The sequence below is a fragment of the Panthera tigris genome, chromosome A3 (genome assembly GCF_018350195.1).
Source record: "Panthera tigris isolate Pti1 chromosome A3, P.tigris_Pti1_mat1.1, whole genome shotgun sequence".
In the NCBI taxonomy this organism is placed as follows: domain Eukaryota; kingdom Metazoa; phylum Chordata; class Mammalia; order Carnivora; family Felidae; genus Panthera; species Panthera tigris.
Genome location: NC_056662.1, coordinates 123,942,752 through 123,959,202, shown reverse-complemented (window position 1 = coordinate 123,959,202; position 16,451 = coordinate 123,942,752).

The window sequence follows — 16,451 nt, the reverse complement described above, 5'->3', positions numbered from 1 at the left end:
AAGAGAATCAAGTTCACACAAAACCTTGTAACAAATGTTCATAGTGGCATTACTTATATGGAAAGAAAAATGGAAACAATCCAAATGTCCATTAGCCAATGAATGGGAAAGTAAAATGTAACGTATCCATACTAATGGGATATAACTTAGCAATAAAAATGAATACATAATCCACCTCCAAAACACTATGCTAACTGAAAGAAGGCAATCACAGACCACAATGTTTTGTTGTATAGACCATTTTTATGAAATGTCCAGAATAGTCAAATATATAGACACAGAAAGTACATTAGTGGTTGCCAGTGGCTGGAGTCAGTGAGGGAGGAGTTTCTTCTCTTTTCTTTTTAATGTAGTTTCAGTGATGAAAACGTTCTTTTTTTAAAGATGAAAATGTTCTACAACAGGTTGTAGTGATGGTGGCACAACTATGAATATACAAAAACCCATTAAACTGTACACATTAGGTGAAATGTGTGTGAATGTGAATTATATCTCAATAAACTACTAAAGGAGGGGGATGGGAGAAGGGACTGGTTGCTGAGCCCAAATGGAAGGGTCAGCCTTAAGAGGAAGAGGAACCCCATTGAAATGGAAAAGTATGAAACAGACAATGAAAATCTCAATAGATTGGATAAACTCTTGATTGAGTCATTTTGAGAGAAAATTAGTGAATTAGAAGGTTGCACTGATGAACTGATCCAGAACTTGGCACAGAGACAAAGAGGTAAAGTATGAGCAGTGATGACATGGAAGATCAATCAAAATATAAGAGCAGATTCCAATTCCTCAGCTGTGAAATGCCCACCCCAACTGATAACACGTTATTTTAATTTGACCTTTCATGACATAATTTATGGTTAAAAAGTCCTCTTCTATATTATCCTTCCCTATCAACTTTCATCATAGCACTCTTGGGGAAGACAATTTTTAAAGGCTTCTACCAAGGAAAAGCTAACTGCCAATAAAAGCATTTATAACAGGGGTGCCTGGGTGGCTCAGTCTTCAGCTCAGGTCATGATCTCACAGTTCATGGGTTCAAGCCCTGCATCAGGCTCTTTGCTGACATCTCAGAGCCTGAAGCCTGCTTTGGATTCTGTGTCTCTCTCTCTCTCTGCCCCTCTCCTGCTCACAGTGTGTCTCTCTCTGTTTCTCAAAAATAAATAAAATGTTAAAAAATTAAAAAAAAATAATAAAGGATTTATAGATGAATTCACCTATAAAAAATCTATTCATTACTTCCAAGAAATAAGAGGATTAGTTAAAAATCAATTTAAATCCCCATTACTCCTCGTTAGATTGTTTCATCAGTTGTGAGGCACCTGGAAAATATGGATGGAATATTCAAGTTAATCTTTCCCCCATACCTCTTCATGAAGCAAAAATTGTTTTGATTGAAAAATGCTCCTTGATAAAATAGAACCTAGTTGCTTTCCTTTAATGTTCTATTGAAATATTTCAAAAAGAACTTCATTTCACTTGTTCAAAAGACACCCTTAGCCATCTTCTCAAGTGGTTCCTTCCTTTGAATTCTTGGTGTCCTGTCAATTTTTAAAAAGTCTGACTTGGCACATTTCATGGTTGTGTTGAAACGTTTGCCTTTTAATCACACAGGATGGTAACTCCAAAACAACACAAGTACCTTTATAGAAACAATTTAGCAACCTGCCCAAAGTCTGTGGTTTCATAGAGTTGTTATTTTCCTATAAGTTAATATAGTACTCAATGATTTTTTTTTTAAGATTTTATTTTTAAGTAATCTCTACACCCAATGTGGGGCTTGAATTTACAACCATGAAATCAAGAGTTGCATGCTCTACTGACTAAGCAAGCCAGGCATGCCTCAATGAATTTCTTATATTCCTGAAAAAAAGCCTAACAGGGAAAAGAAATCTGGAATTTTGTATTCTGCTTCATAGAGTAGTAGTGTATTAGTAGAAGTCAATAGAATATTTAAGCTGTATTATAAATCAACTGATTTCTTTCCTACCCCAAAACTGAGCTTCAGAATAAAGAATAGTACCAAAGGAAATGACTATGCAAAGGGCAGCAGTGAAAGTAATCTATAGCAAATTGAATATCTTTGCTATCTAAACATATAGAAATTTATAAGTAAAACATCACATCAGAAACAGATAAATGGATGAAGGATATGAACAAACAATTCACAACCAGCGACAAAGCTTCCTAAGAATAAGAAGCACACATGAAAATGATAAATTGAAGAATCGAAATTAAATATAAATGATTATTCCCCTCCCTTTATTAAATGAATATAACTTGAAAAGGATATCATGAAATTAATACTTTTGTATATAACTGATGGGATTGTAAATTGGCACAACCATTTTGGACAACTCTTTGATAGTATGTATTAAAGCCACAATAAATTCACATTCTCTAACCTAGTAATGCCATTTCTAAAAATCTGTTCTTAAAGTCTAGAAACTGAGAAAGTGATCTGCACAAAGATATCCTTTATCTCAGCATTATTTATAATAGAAAAAAATTAGAAACAACCTAAATGACCAGTAATAATTTAGTAAATTATGGTATACCTTATGATGAGATACTCTAATGTCATTAAAATTGTAAAACAAGATAAAATATTTATGAAATAATGTTAAGTGAAAAGAGAATACAAAATTCTTTATACTATGTTTACAGTAATACTAAACATAAGCCGTGTCTTAGACTCTGGGTCTGGAGTTCTTTCTTGTCCAGCAAGAAATCGGGATGCAGGATTAAATGCAAGAGAGGCTAATGTCCTGGAGAAGACAAGAGCCTGAGTAAGGGTCCTTGCTCCGTTTTTATTAGGATCAGAAGGCTTACAAATGTGGTGATGGGCGTGCACAAAGAGACAGTGAAATCATGAACATTATTAACTCATGGGCATAAGGGAAAGGGGGTTTTGAAGATATGTGGTGTTAGGGGTTTGGGTTAATACAAAACAAAATCCTGGCCTTGGAAGGCTGTTTACAGCAGACCTGAAGCCCCACCTCTGTTTACCTAAACTAGCCTAGGGAACAAGAAAGACTGAGCATGCTACCTCAGGATCAACAAGGTACCTTTCTTTTGCTAATTAGCTGCACTCTGGGCAACTTCACCCTGTAGCGGTCTATAGCCCTGTTTACCTGTTTACCTAGTTTGGCCCTTCCTTCCTATGAAAGCAGCTTTCTGCTATAGTAGGAAGTTGGGGGGGGGGGAGGGGGCCTCTGCCCTGAATACTTAATCTCGTTTACCTCAACTTGGATGTTTTCATCCTGAGATTCCCTATTCCTATACCTTTGTCCTATACTGGGACCTTTGCCCCACTTTACCTATTCTTATTTACCTAATCTTGCTTACCCAAACTTGGGTGTGTACATCCTATGGCTTTCTAATTCTTTAAGCCTTGTTAAACTATCAATGCAGGCTCAGGGAATTCCTAAGCTTGTTCCCCACAAAACCAGAAGTAAATATATCAAAATGAAAACCAGTGGTTGTTAAGCTGGTAGAAATTATGGGTTTATGATACTCCTTTTATCTATTTCCAGTGAATGAGTATGTGTGTGTTTGGTTGTTAAAAAAGTTCATTTCATTATTATTTTTTAAATATTTTTTTAAGTTTATTTATTTTGAGAGAGAGAGAGGGAGAGAGAGAATGTACGGGGTAGAGGCCGAGAGAGAGAGGGAGAGAGAATGCCAAGCAGGCTCCGTGCTGTCAGCGCAGAGCCCCATGCAGGACTCAAATTCACAAACCATGAGATCATGACCTGAGCCAAGATCAAGGGTTGGACACTTAACCAACTGAGCCACCCAGGTGCCCCCTCCAAAAGTTCATTTTATAATAAATTATCAGGCAACCTTAAAACACACTAAATTATTAGCCAAGGTCTAAATTAGTGAAAAGAACAACTTCTAGAATATTTTAAAAGAAATCTAACTTTATTCCTTTTTGGTACATAATTGATAAATAGATAAGCTTGATTGTGGTCAGCATGTTAGTTGCCTATGATCGTTTTTATAATGGGAGTAAGGTTTTCCTTGTCCAGACTCTGAGCTTGATAAGTAGGGAACGTTGTGGTCCTGGCTCAGCCCCTATCTGAGTATTCTGAAGAACTCTCTTAATTGCTTAAACTTCCTTATTATTACTTTCAAGGGTTTTACATTTTGCCACTTTCCGGGGCAAAACCTCAGTAGTTCAGCTGGGTTTATTTTCTTCATGTGCAAAACTAGCAGTTAAAGTAAATGATGTCTAGTTCCAGATCTATAATTCTGATTCTAAATTAAGACTTTCAAAATGCTTTAAGCCTACTAATTCTCAAATTATTTAAGACTTTGATCTAACAAGCTTCAGCTTCAGGACCCTTCTCTTGTTTGGGCCTGGAAAAGCCTCTTTCTGTGTGTTAAAAAAAGATCATATGTTTTTATTTAATTTGAAAAAAAAAAAAAAGATTTTGACCCCCCCCCCCCCACTGGTTAAGACAATTGGCTGTTTCCACCTCCCCTTTTCCTTTACAACATTTCCTCTTGTATCAGGTGGTGTTTTAGTGGCTATGGGGATATAGGGCATTCAAGTAAGGAGAAGTTGAATTGAAGTTTCATTATTTTGGGTGTAGTGGAAATTCATGTGCCTTAGTTGCATTTCCCTGCACAGGAAGGGCTTCCAGGACTGCTTTCATTCCCACTGTGCTGACTTACATGGTGCTGTGCCATGAAAGGCAAAGCAGGGATCTCACTACGTATAAGCATGTCCTTTAACAACTGGCTCTGGAAGTACCTGGGTCATGGAGGAGAAGCAAGGTTTGAAATACTCAGAGCCAGAAACTGGTCTGTGCAGAATATTTCCAAATCTTCCAGCTTTGATAGAAACTGTATGGACGGAGGTTTTTTGTTTTTTTTTTTTTTTAATTGAGTTTAACTGAGATACAATCACATACCAAACAATTCACCCATTTAAAGTATACAGTCCAGTGGTTTCTTAGTATATGCACAGAGTTGTACAAACATCACCAAATCTGTTTTAGAATATTTATCTCCCCCCCCCCAAAAAAACCCTTTCCCTTTATCTATCATTCTCTAATCCCCATCCCCCCATCTCTAGGCAACCACTAATATACTCACTTGACAGTTTTCCCAAATTTGACAACAATCCTACAAACTTCCATGACAGTTACCAATAGAGTTATGCAGTTGATTAAAAAAAAAAAAAAAAAAAAAAAAACCCTTCCTAAAGCATCAATAAAAAAACAACCATTTTGGGGCACCTGGGTGGCTCAGTCGGTTGAGCGTCCAACTTCAGCTCAGGTCATGATCTCACAGTCTGTGAGTTCAAGCCCCGCATCGGGCTCTGTGCTGACAGCTCAGAGCCCGGAGCCTGTTTCAGATTCTGTGTCTCCCTCTCTCTGACCCTCCCCCGTTCATGCTCTGTCTCTCTCTGTCTCAAAAATAAATAAACGTAAAAAAAACAAAACAAAACAAAAAACAAAAAAACAATTTTGATCAATGATGCTATATGAAAGGCCAAATTATTTCTCCTTTATTTTTGGATATTACAAAATCATTGTCAAATGCAGAGGCAATAGAAGAGTTTAGAAGAAAAAAGTATATAGCAGTGTGTCAAGTAACTCATCTAAAAGTTATGGGTTTTTTAATTTTTCTCAATGTAGTTACCTGCTTTTAAACATTTGTACATCATTGTGATTTTATCTAATTCTAAATAAGTATTAACTTTCATACTTAATTTTGACATTGTGATTTTGAATTGTTTTGCTTAAAAAGTTCTCTCCTGCAGAAGTTTATAACCCCAAGAAACCCAAATCCACCCCATGACTAGCCCAAGAGGAAAGGTAGGTTCCCAGTTAATGGCCCACCTACATCAACAAATAGTGAAGCTCAAAGCTAACAAATCCCACCAATGTGTTCAGATTTTAAAATCAACCTTTTAATTTCCCACTCTTTTTGTAGAACACAGAACAGAAGCATACCAGGCTCTAAGAAAATCCTCTAGCAGGCAAGACAGAGGTCAAACCATCAGAAATAGGGAGGAGGAGGAAATGGCAACCATGACAGGAGAGAAAATGTCCTGAGAGAAAAAAGAGAAGCTACAGTATCCATACAAGAATAAGATGCCATAACATGAACATTCACTGCACAAAAAAGTTCTTAGAAATTAAAAACATGAGAACAGAAATGACAAACTCAATAGGTAGGAAAAGAAGGTTGAGAAAATCTCTCAGAAAGCAGGGCAAAAGACAAAGATATATACAATAAGAAAAAAAAGAAAAGAAAATGAGAGGATTAGTCAAAGATATCCAAATGGAAATCATAGAAATTCCCAGAAGAAAGAGGAAATAGAAGTGAGGAAATCATTACTATAAAAACATTTCTCAAAACTACAGGAATGAGTTTCCAAGACTGAAAGGGTTCACTGAATGACCATCCTTTTAGAGTAAAACAGATCCAGGTAAAGGCACATCAGAGTGAAATGTCAAGACCCTGGAAACAAAAGTTTCTAGAAGCTTCCAGAGAGAGGGAAGAAAAACAAACCATATGGAAAGAATCTGAATGAAATAGCCTTGAAATTCTCAACAAAATGCTAGAACCTAGAACACAATATTGGTTTTCCTTCAGAAGTCTGAGCAAAAAATGATTTCAATTTATTTGTACGCACGATCAAACTAGCAGTCAAGTATGGGGGTAGAATAACTGTATTTTTAGACAAGTCTCAAAATTTTTACTTCCCACTTCAGAAAGCCACCAGAGGATGTGGCACATCAAAATGAAATGAAGCCATGAAAGAGTAAGGTGTGAGATACAGAAAACAAGAGATCCGACACAGGTGAGATGTGGATGAAGACTCCCGAAGGTGATAAAGGGCTCAGTGTGAAAACTGTGTCAGGTGCAGAGGTCAACCCATCCCGACCGGAGCACTGCGAGTCCACAGAATACATGGGGGGCTATCATCATGTCTGCATTCTGCAGTTCTGCTGAGTTTTCATCCCGAGGAAGCTACCTGAAGATGTTCTCCACCAAAACAGAGGAGAAAACCAAAAAAGAGGAAGACATGAGAACCAGGAAATAGGGAATCAAATCTAGGAGAAAAGCAAAAGGAATTTCAAAGGCTGAGAGCAAAGAGAAGTCTCAGGATGACAGTTGCTTAGGAGGCCTGGGAAGCAGCCAGAGTAGATGGAAGAGAAAGGTCTCCAGAAGGTAAATCAGGAAGAAAAGAGTCAGAACTGACGCACCGCCTAAGTTGTTATGAAAGGCCCTGGGAAAGTGTGGCAAGACCTAGCAGACAATAAGCACAAAGAAAACCAAGCACATGAATAAACAAGGCAATTATTGTAAGTCCAGGAAAAACAAAGTTGAAAAAGAAATTTAGCCAGAGTATACCACAATGTTTAGATGTGGATAAGGATTACATGGCATAACCAAGTAAACACTGACTATTGATTTCACAAAGCATTGAAATATGTATATTTGGGAGAAGGGTAGATGACAGGGCAAGAGTAATAAATCTTTATCAAAATAGAAGCCAATAGATCTTTATCAAAATAGAAGCCAATAGATAGTATCAAAAGTTGATTTGTGAAAATACAGCATAGGTACCTATTATTTACAAATATGGAAGTAGGTGTGTGCCAGGAAAAAAGAAAAGCCGAAAGCATGTACATGTAAACTTCTGCTATGTAATAAACCACCACAAAACTTAGTGGTTTCAAACAAACATCTTTTTATTTGTCATAACTCTGTAGATAAGCTGGGCATTTCTTCTGGTTTGGGCCAGCTCAGCTGAACCCTGTGGTCAGCTGTTGAACTTAGCTGAGTCTGGATGGCCCAGAATGTTCTCACCCATCTGGTGGTTGGTTCCGGGTCAGCTGGGGTTATGGTGATGATTTAGCCATCTGTGTCTCATCATCCAGGCAGCTGGCCCAGGCTCTTTCATATAGTCCTTACAGGGCTTGTAAGAGCACTGTGAAAGGGCAAACCCAAGGCACATGCAGTTTTGCATGGCTTCTTTTACATGTGCTAAAGTTCCACTGGCCCAAACAAATCACATAGCTAAGCCCAGATTCAAGGGATGGAAAACTATGTCGTGATGGTTAAGAGCTGCAAGGTCACATTGCAGAAGGATGTAAATACAGGGATGGAAAGGATATATGGCATAAGCTTCAAAAGTAGTTGTCTCTACAGAGAGGATCTGAGGAAGGGAGGATGGGACAGGGGACGTGGGTAAGGGGATTGAGGGGACCTGGGAGGTACTTTATAATAAACGCTTTAGGACTATTTTATTGTATTGTTTGGCAAAGTCAGTTTTAGTTTTGTATATATATTTTTGCAATTGCCTCTAAAGACCTTTCAAATAACATTTGTAACAGCATATATACAAGTTTATAACTTGTTTTCTTTCAAAAACACTAGTTCAAAAGGTATATGCACCCCTATGCTTACTTCAGTATTATTTACAATAGGCAAGATATGGAAACAACCCAAGTATCCATTGATAAATGAATGGATAAGGAAGATGTGATACACGTGCGCGAGCATGCACACACACACACACACTCTCTCTCTCTCTCTCACACACACACACACACACACACACACACAATGGAATATTATGCAGCCACACAAAATGAAATTGTGCCATTTGTGACAACATATATGGACCTAGAAGGCATTATGCCAAGTGAAATAAGTCAGACCGAGGAAGACGAATACCATATGATTTCCCTCATGTGGAATCTAAAAACATAAATTAATAAATAAACTAAAAGCAGAATCAGACCTATAAATAGAGAACAAATTGATGATTGCCAGAGGGAGGGGATGTGCAAAATGAGTGACGGAGAATGAGAGATACAGGCTTCCAGTTACAGAATGAGCGAGTCACAGGAATAAGAGGTACAGCACAAGGAAGACAGTCAGTGATATCATAATAAGGTTGTATGGTGACAGGGGCTGAATACAGCATAATGTGTAAACTTATCAAATCACCATGTTGTACACCTGAAACTACAGTAACATTGTGTGTTAACTATACTAAAAACAAAAATGGTTTTCTTTGTGCTTACATAGGCCTTATGGGAATCTATTATGATAGCTATATAATATTTTATCAGGTAGACAAGCCATAATTTACTAACCATTCTAGTATTTTACTACTACAAATAGCTTTTCAACAAGCACCTTTTTTTACATTAAAGCCATTTAAAAAATTATTATATTCTTAGGATAGAGTCTTAGGAATGGGTTTCTCTTCTTTTTTTAATTTTTTAATGTTTATTTTTGAGAGGGGGGGAGGGGGCAGAGAGAGAGGGAGACACAGAATCTGAAGCAGGCTCCAGGCTCCGAGCTGTCAACACAGAGCCTGATGCAAGGCTCCAACTCACAAACCGCGAGATCATGACCTGAGCCGAAGTCCAATGCAACAGATGAGCCACCCAGGTGCCCCAGGAGTGGGTTTCTTAGATAAGAAAGTATAAACATTTTAATGCTTTTTGAAAAATATCTATTTACATTTAGTATATATATATATATATATATGTTATTTTTCAGAAAATTTGTATCACTTTACCATTAGAAGTATATTCTAATAACCAGTCACACCACGTTCTTGCCAGCATTACATTTGTGTGTATGGATGTAACAAGTCTACTATTTCATTTTTTATAACTATATGTATTATTAAGTTGATAGAGTTAATTTATTTTTTTAATTAAAAAAAACTTTTTTAACGTTTATTTATTTTTGAGACAGAGAGAGACAGAGCATGAATGGGGGAGGGGCAGAGAGAGAGGGAGACAGAATCGAAAGCAGGCTCCAGGCTCTGAGCCATCAGCCCAGAGCCCGACGCGGGGCTCGAACTCACGGACTGTGAGATCGTGACATGAGCTGAAGTCGGACGCTTAACGGACTGAGCCACCCAGGCGCCCCAAGATAGAGTTAATTTACATAAAAGGGAGGGAGTAGTCAATAGTGTCAGATCCCTCAGAGTATCAAGTAAGAAAAAGGTTGGATTTAGAAACCCCCGACCTTGGGGGGATTTACTGAGACCTATGAGAGTAAGTTCAATGTAGCGGTGGTGATGGGACATAGACGGAAGTGAAAAATGAGAAGGAGAAGCACTAAAGTTAAACTGTAATTTACAAGAAGCAAGATCATAAAGTGAGGGAGAAAGATAGGGTACTGGGTATAGGGAAGTACTGGTTTTATGTCAAACACGTCAAACCACCAAACCAGACTGAAATCTGTCCAACCATCCACCCGTCCATCTGTCATCTGCCTTTGCTTCTGTCTCCCTCACTTTGTCCTCCTAATTATTATGTCAGGAATTGTTTCAAAATGTCCATTTCTTAAATACTGACTGGGCTCAGTGTTCACGCAGGGAAATTCTCCAAGCCAGTGGTTCTCAAAGTGTGGTTCGCTGACCCCTAGGGGCCTGCAAGAACCTTTCAGAGGACCTGAGTTCAAAACTAATTTCATAGTAATATCATTTGCCTTTTTCGCTGTGCCAACATCTGTACTGATGGTGCACAAGCGATGGTAGAGGAACCCGCTGGAGCTTTAGCACAAATCAAGACAGCATCACCAGTACTGACTTGAGCTGGGTCATCAAAGTGCTGCTCACTACTGCACCGTGGCAGTTTAAAACTGCTGGCTTGGGTTCAGAATGTTCACAATGAACAAAAAGTTACTGGGTCACATTGACCCTCCAGGCCACATTTTAAAAATATTCTGTGTAACAATGGGGCCCCTGGGTGGCTCATTCAGTTAAGCATCTGACTTCAGCTCAGGTCATGATCTCACAGTTTATGAGTTCGAGCCCCGCGTGGGGCCCTGTGCTGACAGCCCAGAGCCTGGAGCCTGCTTCAGATTCTGTGTGTCCCTCTCTCTCTCTGCCCTTCCCCCACTTGTGCTCTGTCTCTGTCTCTCAAAAATGAATAAATGTAAAAAAAAAAAAAATTTTGTTTTTAAATTCTGTGCAACAAAATGGGAAGAACACATAAGCACTTCTGCAGCTGTTGGATTTCAGAACAGAACTCATTTTTGCACGGAGCACCATTTTTACCTGAAAGAATGACTGACAGGAAGATATTAAGATTCAGATGTAGGTATTTCAGAGTCATTTTCCTGCAATGAATGAAGTGAGCCTGTCCTAACTAGAGTATTTGTCGCCAAGGATAAAATTAGAGGTTTCAGGCTTAAAATCAGAATTTTGGAAGACTGGTATCCACCACTGTGAGCTTAACAGTAATTAAAGAGTTTTCTGATGAGATTTGAGGTGAAATACACAAATGTGATTTTTTTTATGTTGCTTTATGTTGTCAATATTTGAATATCTGCATGACTCAGTGACCCAACATTTCCCAGATAACCAATGCACAATGTTACAAAGTCATGCACAGTAAAAGAACCAATCAAAATACAAGGAAGACTAATCATTTTTAATGTAGCAGTTTGAAAATTTACTGATGTGGTTTCCTACCCTACATTGCAACTGACCTTTAAGGAATTAACCACTTTCTAATTTTGGGGGTAGAATAAAAGAATAGCCACAATTATTTAAAAGGCTATTAAAATACAGCCCTTTTTCCAACTACGTATCCGTGTGCAGCTAGATTTTCTTCATAAATTTCAACCAAAAGGACATATCACAAAAGACTGAATCAGAAACAGATGTGAGATTCCAGCCAAATATTAAAGAGACTTTCACAATATAAAACAATGCCACTCTCCTCATGACTTTTTTTAAACTTTGGAAAATATACTTATCATAAAATAATGTTGTCTGTGTTAACATATTAATCGACTTATTATTATTTTAAAATGAATATATAAATATTTTGAAATTTTCTGAACTTTAATTTCTAATATAGTAGCTGTCAATAGCTATAATACATATAAACAAAAGCTCTTTGTGTCCTCAATAATTTTTAAGAATATAAAGGGTTTTGGGGTTCCTGGGTGGCTCAGTCGGTTGAGCATCTGACTCTTGATTTCAGCCCAGGTCATGATCTCACAGTTCATGGGTTCGAGCCCCACATCTGGCTTCGCACTGATGGTGTGGAGCCAGCTTTGGATCCTCTGTCTACCTCTTTGTCTGCCGCTCCCGTGCTTGCACTGTCTCTATCTCTCAAAATAAATGGATAAACTTAAAAAAAAATACAAAGTGTTTTGAGATCAAAAAGTTTGAGAACCACTAACCTAAGCCTTCTAACCACCACAGTGGACAATGGCTACTGATATTCAGAATGGAGACTTTGGGATACTAAAGACTGCCATCAGCATTTTTTTTTTTCTTTAAACAGAGGAGAAAATGGATTCAGGATTTTCAAAACTTGTAATACTGTGGACTTATACAGTTCTCACATTAACATCAGTTTAGATTATTGGCTAATTGGTGTTTGCCTGAGCAAGAAGCTTCTTGTCTGAATATGTTTCTTCATTTATAAAATGGAAATAAGATTTGCTTCCTAAGGAAGCCATAATTGCTTCACTCTGATGAAAGCGGAAGGCAGTCATTCCTTGAAACATTTCTACCGTAATTTAATTATTCATCTCCAGGCCCTCAAGGTCTTTCTTGTATGCTAATATCGGCAATTATCTCCGTTAGCCAAATTCAATATGCGGTTTCTATTTTTAATTGCTCCAGAGTATAGGAAGGAGTAATTGGTAAGTGTTGCCCATGTACCCTGAAGATGAAAAGCACTATGTAATTATCACCATGGGAAAATTACTTTCCACGTACTTGGCTAAAATCACTACTTGGGCTTGTAGAATTAAATTTTAACCTTAAGGACTTCTGGTACGAACATGCTAATATAGGTTTAGTGCCTTTCTGTTTCTTCTCTATTAAATCACAAAAAAACATCAGGAAAGATGACCCAATCAACGAACTCGGTGTTCAGCAAAATTAAGAGCCGACATCCATAGCCTTCAAAATATGAATCAGGGCTGCTGTGAGCTGCTGAGCGTAGACAGAAGCCACAGAGGCGGAAATGAAAAGACGTGGGGCACAAGAGCAGCAGAGTCCAGAAAGCACGAGCAAACAGACCTTCCTACGGTGAGGGACTCATCTGGGAGGGGAGGTGCGCATCTCCTTGTGGATGGATTTCGGGGAGCAGGGCTGCTGTTACTCGTTCTCTTGGGATCGGATTTATTTTAAACTAGCCGAGTAAGTGGCCTACACAAGTAAGCAGAGGAGCCACAGGCGTTACTCTGCTAGGGCTGCTGTAACGAGGCACACAGACAGGGCGGCTTAACCAACAGAGTTTATCGTCACAGTTCTGGAAGCTGGAAGTCCGAGATGGAGATGTCAGGGGGCTGCTTCCTTCTGGGGCTGCGAAGGAGAAGCTGCTCCATCCTCTCCCCTAGCTTCTGGCGATCTGCTGGCAAGCTTTGGCATTTCTTGGCCTGGAGAAGCATCACCCTGATCCCGGCCTTCACCTTCACAGGGTGTTCTCACTACAGGAGTGTCTCTGTGTCCAAACTTCCTTTTGTAAGGACGCTGGGTCCTTTGGATTAGGACCCATCCTAATGAGCGAATCTTAGCTTAGCTGGTTACATCTGCAATGACTGTATTTTCAAACCAGGTCATTCTAAGAGAGTGGGAGCTAGGACTTCAGTAAATAAGTTTGGGGGGTACACATTTCACCCCACAACATCATATATCCAAGAAGCACTCTGTTTCTGCTACACAAGAGAGAGCCTTCAGGTAGTAAAACCTGAAGGATGTTACCCTCTCCCCACAAATCGAATGACTGTGCATTAAAGTAACCTAAAGTGGGGCACCTGGGACACCTGGGTGGCTCAGTAGGTTAAGTATCCAACTCTTGATCTTGGCTCAGGTCGTGATCTCACAGTTCGTGAGTTCAAGACCCGCATTGGGCTCTGCTCTGACAGCATGGAGCCTGCTGGGAATTGCCCTTCCCTCTCTCTCCAAAAATAAATAAACTCGAAAAAATAATATAGTAACTTGAAGTAATTCCTCTCTGTGTGACTATCCATCAACGGATACACAACTACATACGACTTTTTTTTTTTTCCAACTTTTAAGGACTGTGTTTTCATTTGGGTTTACTTTTTCTTAGTTAAGTAAAACTGACATGTTTCCAAGGTCAAATCTACAAAACAAAATATATTCATAGGTAGCCAGTTTTTATGTCTGTCCCCATCTACTCTCTACCATCTGCCATAGATATTTTAATTAAAAAAGAACTTAATCTGAGCACACACGTGTACATATGTTTCCATCACCCCCACTTATTCGCGAAATAGTGGCAACTCTCCTCCAACCTCCAAATTTTCAGTTAATCATGTCTTCTGGACACCACACCCTGGGGGCAAACACATATTGCCCATTCCATTTTATAACTGCCCTGCAGTCCATTGTGTGCATGTGCCATGGTTGATCCTCTTGGATTTAGTTCCAGTTTTTTGCTGTTGCCAATAGTGCTACAGTAAATATTGTTGCATTCTCCTTTTTGTGCTTTGCCAGTGTCTTTGGGCTTGCTTTTATCAGAAGTGTTGAAAAATATGGCCTCGTACTTTCCTGCTGGCTCTGTTTCCCCCTCCACAGACCTCCTGCTTCCTCTGTCCCATTGTCCCCATTCTGTTCAAGTTGCATAGTATCCCAGCAGTTCTCTTTAAAAAAATTTTTTTTAACATTTATTTATTTTTGAGAGAGACAGAAAGAGAGACAGAGAGACAGTGCGAGTGGAGGAGGGGCAGAGTGAGAGGGAGACACAGAATCGGAAGCAGGCTCCAGGCTCTGAGCTGTCAGCACAGAGCCTGATGTGGGGCTTGAACTCACAAACCATGAGATCATGACCTAAGCCGAAGTCAGACACTTAACCAACTGAGCCCCCCAAGGGTCCCCCAGCAGTTCTCTTTAACATGGGGCTTTGTCTTGGGAGAGATCTTGGGTTGGTTAATTTTGAGGGTTGATAGGGCTGCACCATCCAACCTTACCGGCCACATGTAGGTAACCTTCCCCACAAACTGGAGCCAGCAGAGCACCCTCCCAGTATGGGCGCTACCCTCTGAGTGGCCTGCTGAGCTTCTGTGAGTGTCTGTTGGTGAGTGTGGCTCCTCCAGCTTGCAGAGGCCCCAGCAGAATCTCATCTTCACGCTGCTCCCCCCCCACCCCTGCATGGAAATGGGTACCAGCAGGTCTTACAGCTGGTCTTGCAGATTTGTTCCACCTGCTGGTATTTTGACATCCATAGGAACACCTTGCACCTAGTTTTGTTGGTGATGCCATTGGTCAGTTCTTTGGCTTTACTTACAACTTCACTCTTAATTAGAAGAAATGCAAACTGGGGCACCTTGGGGGCTCAGTCGGTTAAATGTGTGACTCTTGATTTCTGCTCAGGTCATGATCTCACAGTTACTGAGATTGAGCTCCATGCAAAGCCTGCTTGGGATTCTCTCTCTCCCTCTCTCTGCTCCTCCCCTGCTCTCTCTCTCTAAGAAGAAGAAGGAGGAGGAGGAGGAGGAGGAGGAGGAAGAGAAGGAGGAGGAGAAGAAATGCAAATTAAAGCCAAAAAGCCAAACCAAGAATATATAGGAAGTCTTTATATATTCTTACAATTTTTTTTCCTTTTTTAAAAAAAGTTTATTTATTTGGGGGGAGGGAGCAAGAGTGGGGGGAGAGGCAGAGAGAGAGAAGAGAGAGAATTCCAAACAGGCTCTATGCTGTCAGCGCAGAGCCAGACTAGGGGCTTGACCCCACGAACCATGAGGTCATGACCTAAGCCAAGATCAAGAGCCCAACACTTAGCCAACTGAGCTATTGACTGGTTCAGTCAGTAGAACACATGACTCTTGATCCCAGGGTTGTGAGTTTGAGCCCCACATTGGGTATAGAGATTTTTTAAAAATAAAATCTTTTTAAAAATTACCCAAAAAACTGAACTAAAATCCATTTTTGAGTTAATAGTTTGACAAAAACCTGAAAGTTTGGTAATACACACTATTTTTTTTAGTTTATTTTGGGGGGGAGGGGCAAAGAGAGAGAGAATCCAAAGCAGGCTCTGTGCTGTCAGCACAGAGCCCAATGTGGGGTTCAAACCCACGAGCCATGAGATCATGACCTGAGCCAAAGTTGGACACTTACCTACTGAGCCACCCAGGTGCCCCTGGTAATACACACTTTTGACAAGGTTATGGGAAGCTAGTCCCTCTCATATGTTGCTAGTGGGAATATAAACCAATACAACCCTCGTGGAAGGCAATTTGACATCAAATTTCAAATGTCGTCACACCTTTTGGCCCAGCAACCCAACTTCCAGGAATTTATAGTACAAATGCATTTGCACCTGTGTGAAATGATGCATGAACAATGTTATTCATTGTGGTGGTGGTATTTGTGACAGGAAAAGTTTAGAGGCCATCCAAACTAGTTTAGATTGTCAGCAATATAAACTGGTTTAAGAAACAATCTGCGCCCTTTTATTTATTTTTAT